Genomic DNA, 4,375 nt, shown 5'->3' on the forward strand with positions numbered 1-4,375 from the left:
TATTGGGCACAGAAGTTAACTTAACTGGAGATGCAGAACCACAACAGTGGGTATGTGGATGCATTTGTTCCCATAATCTTGGAGTCAAGTCCAGAAAGAATGGCAGTGGTGGGATTTGAACCCACGCCTCCATAGAGACTGGAGCCTAAATCCAGCGCCTTAGACCACTCGGCCACACTACCTCTAATGGCTTGATTTGCATCAGCTTCTTGGGGCAAACAATTGATGTCCACTGCAGCATTAAAGAGTGAAGACATTTCCTTCACGCACTTGTAGCAATGGCTGCTTAAGCAACTGAAAACATTGAAGTCGAATAATGGACGGAAAATAAAGTGATACTGTGCAGATATTAAGCATTTCCAACTAGCAGAGGATGGTTTCGATCCATCGACATCTGGGTTATGGGCCCAGCACGCTTCCGCTGCGCCACTCTGCTCATTATTTAAAGTTGTGTGACCGGCAAATATGTTGTTCAGATGTTGTGGCAATCTTTGGGAACCAAGATTTCAGCATCTGACTGGTTGCAAAACTAAGCATTTGTTAGACCTTGCAGCAACTTGGTTACTAGCAATATTCCCAATTCGCTCAAATAATCCTGAAGGTGTCTACTTTAGCAATGAAGACAGAAAACATTTCACTTAGACGCGTTGGAATGAACACTTGGGCATCTGAGAACATGCGAGTGAGCAACGTTAGAATTCACAATCAGCAGTTATTGGGCACAGAAGTTAACTTAACTGGAGATGCAGAACCACAACAGTGGGTATGTGGATGCATTTGTTCCCATAATCTTGGAGTCAAGTCCAGAAAGAATGGCAGTGGTGGGATTTGAACCCACGCCTCCATAGAGACTGGAGCCTAAATCCAGCGCCTTAGACCACTCGGCCACACTACCTCTAATGGCTTGATTTGCATCAGCTTCTTGGGGCAAACAATTGATGTCCACTGCAGCATAGCTCAAGCTTAATATCTTGTACATCTCAGTTTGGAAACACTTGTCCAAGCCAGGTCAACTGTTAAATGTTGTTCTTGTCACTGGCTGTTCTTAAGTATTAAGTTGGCAACTCTGATTGCTGTTGGTGGTACACTGAACATTTACTGTTGATTACTTTGACTAGATTTTTTTTCAGAACAATTGGGCGGAGCAGGAGCAATTCACCAACTATAAGTTATTTTTGCCAAGTGATGAAAGGTGTTGGATTTAGGCTCCAGTCTCTCAAGAAGTGTGGGTTCAAATCCAATAATTCCATTCTTTCTTGACTTTAAGTTTCTGTTAATCAGGAAAATTTCTCTAAACATTCTCACAATTCCATCTTTTCATTCGTCTCAGCATCCATTGCCACGCCTTCTTTCATAACTTTCAAATCTTTTGGCGTAGACATTTCTGGTTGGCATCATTGCACTCAGCAAACACATTCATTTTAAATTGAAGATGTTACATGATATGGTAGGTAACTCCCAGTGGCACACTGATCACAAGCACCGGACTCACACAAGCTGTCAGTAAAAATGATGTTCATAGTGTCTAATGCATCAATGAATGTGTATTTTGGTCATTTCCGGCCTGTCTGACAGCTTTAATTTGTCTCTTATGATAGATCACCACAGCAGCCTTCTATTCTGATTAGTAGGAAATAACGTTTTGAAGACGCAATGCAATAATTTGTTCGTTTGTGCGGGCTTGTGTCTGCCAGGTTATCATTTTGTGTTCTCGACAGTTAAATTATTAATTGCCCGTTTAATATTTATTGATAATATAAAGTTTTAATATTGAACAGTGAATATTGGGTACAATGTTGGTCAAAATATAAAGTTTTGGTGTGACGTACTGCTTTAATCCACATTCAAACTGGATTAGTTTAAAATAGCATAGGCTTTAAGCAGAGGCTCAGTTTTTTCAAGTCCATTTTAAATTATAAAACGGCTAGCTAGTTCATAGCCATGTTATAACCACAAACCATGGATACCACTTCTATTTCCTTTGCACTTACAGTATCACTTTGGGTCTGAGAAAAATACAACATGCAGTGCAACGTAAAGAGGGGGTTTGACAATGTTGCCGCGCAAGAAAGGAAAGGATAAATACCCTGTCCTAGCAGGCTTGGCACATAGAGCAACACACCTCCAGCTAATAAAGGCAAACCTAAAGTCATCCTACTGACATTGGGCAGTTTTTCAGTGGTTGCACAAAAAATGGCAACATACAATTAGTGAAAATAAAGAGCCAAATAATGATATCAATAAAACTCAAGCCTGTTGTCACAATTCTGCTCTCACACTCACCTCTCAGCGACTCCCACCTCACCAGCCTGTCACAGCTCTGCCCCTTCTCTCCTGCCACTCTATCTCTCACTCAATTTATCAGTTCATTCAGTGCACCTGTCTGCCACACCCACCTCATCAGTTCAATCACTCTCACCTGCCCACTCTGCTGCACCTACTCACCTCAGTATTTAAACCCCAGTCACTCACTCACCCGTTGCCAGATTGTTCCCTGCATTCATGCCTGACTTTCCAGCGTTTACCCTCCGACTGATTTCCCGTTGCCGACCCTGCCTGTTTGGACCTCTCCGCCTATCCCCTGCCCCGGTACACGACTCAGCCTTCCGTCCCCGACTACGAGATTCTTGCCTTGCCTCTGCCCCGATAAATCGCCATAGCCTTCTGTCCCTGACCACGAGATTAGCCTCTGCTTTCTGTCTGGCTGCTCCCCTGACGGCTTGGCGTTCCACCGATTGGATTTTTCTCCGTGAGTCGATCCGAGACTGGTTTCCTGTTGTGTGTACTGCCTGGAATAAAGTTGCTTCCTACTACTCCGTGTGTCCGTCGTACTGCATTTGGGTCCTTACCACACCCGTTACACCTGTTGTAGCTGCCAGTGTACTTTTTATAGCAACCGCCTTGGCACATGCAGGCAGCCAGCCCAGTAGGGCCTATTTATTTGAAATGATTAAACATTATTATGAATAAAAAAATATTGAAATTGTAATATGTCCATAGTTTGGATGTTGTCATACTTGATGTCTGTTTTATAAAAGCAATAGCTCACTTCAGGCTGTGATGTGTTGTGACTGTATCATATATAAGGTGTTGTTGTTGTTGTCCGAGAGCTATTATTGAAATAATACATCAGGCATTACTGTACTCTCAGGTACTGAGAGTACAGTAATGCCTAAATGCAGGATTTTGCTTATTCAGTTTAACTTGACATCCTTGTAAATTGCATTTGCACAGGCTCTCCCAGCAATTTAATCCAGTCGAAACTGTACAAAGGGCCTCCATACTGTTTGTTTTCTTCCTGTCAATACGATGCAGGATGTGAGATGTACAGATTACAACTTATTTTTTAACTTTCAAGGGACACTTCCTGGTTTGGTAAGCATCCAATAACAACGACAAATTTCCCCCTAGCTCACTCGCTTTACCTGTGTTTAGTTTACATGAGTAATCTGTATTGTAAATAAATCATAATTGTGCAATTTATGAATTCCTAAACATTGGAAATGTGGGAGAGGGGTAAAGGCGTGTGAAAACATTGCCCCCTGTGTATTATAGCATTTTGCATTGGAAGCTGTAGAAGTTAATGTTTTTAAAATAGCATCCATTTCACTGAGTTAACTTGAAGGACTTTGATGACTTTGATAAAAAAAAATGTGCTGTGGGTAAAATACCATTGTAATGAACGTTGGCAGATCCAAATATATACTAAAGCATTCCTGTAAATTAATATGAAATACAGAATGAACGTTGTGCCTTGACCATTAAAATCAGATTTTATCACAATCCAAAAATGTGAGTCACTGCTGAATAGGGTGTAACAGACCTTTATACTGCTTCCTGAAAAGCCTGCAATGATATTTTTCTTTGTAGCTCATAAAAGCTGCAGAGAATACCTGGGGGAACCTCTCTCACAAACACAGATAATCAGAAACAAACAGAAAGATATACATATAGATGCATTCAGATCCATGTTTGATTTAAAAATCCTGTCTCAGTTCACACACATACAAACACATGAATATACACAAAACCACATTCAAACATACACAGGGGCGGACAAATAAATATTAATAAATAAATGCATAGTCACACAGTTACAAATGGACAAAAACGTGACATATATACGCACATATATGACCGATGACCTCACACGCTCTCCGTCGCTCCCTCACAAACACGGCATGCACGCAACACGTTGATTGACCTGACCTTTATTAATGTCACATCAGCCCTCTCCCACATCCCCCAGGGCACCCCCACCCCCCACCCCCACCCTCTGACTGGCTTATATTGCCGTTACGCTCCAATAGGTAGAGATGTTAAAGATAACGTGCCTTAATATTGGAGACGAGGAGAGAGAGATAAGGAGGTGGAG

General features: G+C 41.7%; 2 non-coding genes across 2 annotated transcripts; both read right to left on the reverse strand.

The window, feature by feature from the left end:
- Positions 1-100: 100 nt before the first annotated feature.
- Positions 101-182, reverse strand: trnal-uag (transfer RNA leucine (anticodon UAG)). Its single transcript has one exon. It is a non-coding gene; the product is annotated as a tRNA-Leu (tRNA).
- Positions 183-813: 631 nt separating this feature from the next.
- On the reverse strand, positions 814-895 carry trnal-uag (transfer RNA leucine (anticodon UAG)). Its single transcript has one exon. It is a non-coding gene; the product is annotated as a tRNA-Leu (tRNA).
- Between the last annotated feature and the right edge of the window lie 3,480 nt (positions 896-4,375).

Source organism: Anoplopoma fimbria, chromosome 4 (assembly GCF_027596085.1).
Source record: "Anoplopoma fimbria isolate UVic2021 breed Golden Eagle Sablefish chromosome 4, Afim_UVic_2022, whole genome shotgun sequence".
NCBI classification, from domain to species: Eukaryota; Metazoa; Chordata; class Actinopteri; order Perciformes; family Anoplopomatidae; genus Anoplopoma; species Anoplopoma fimbria.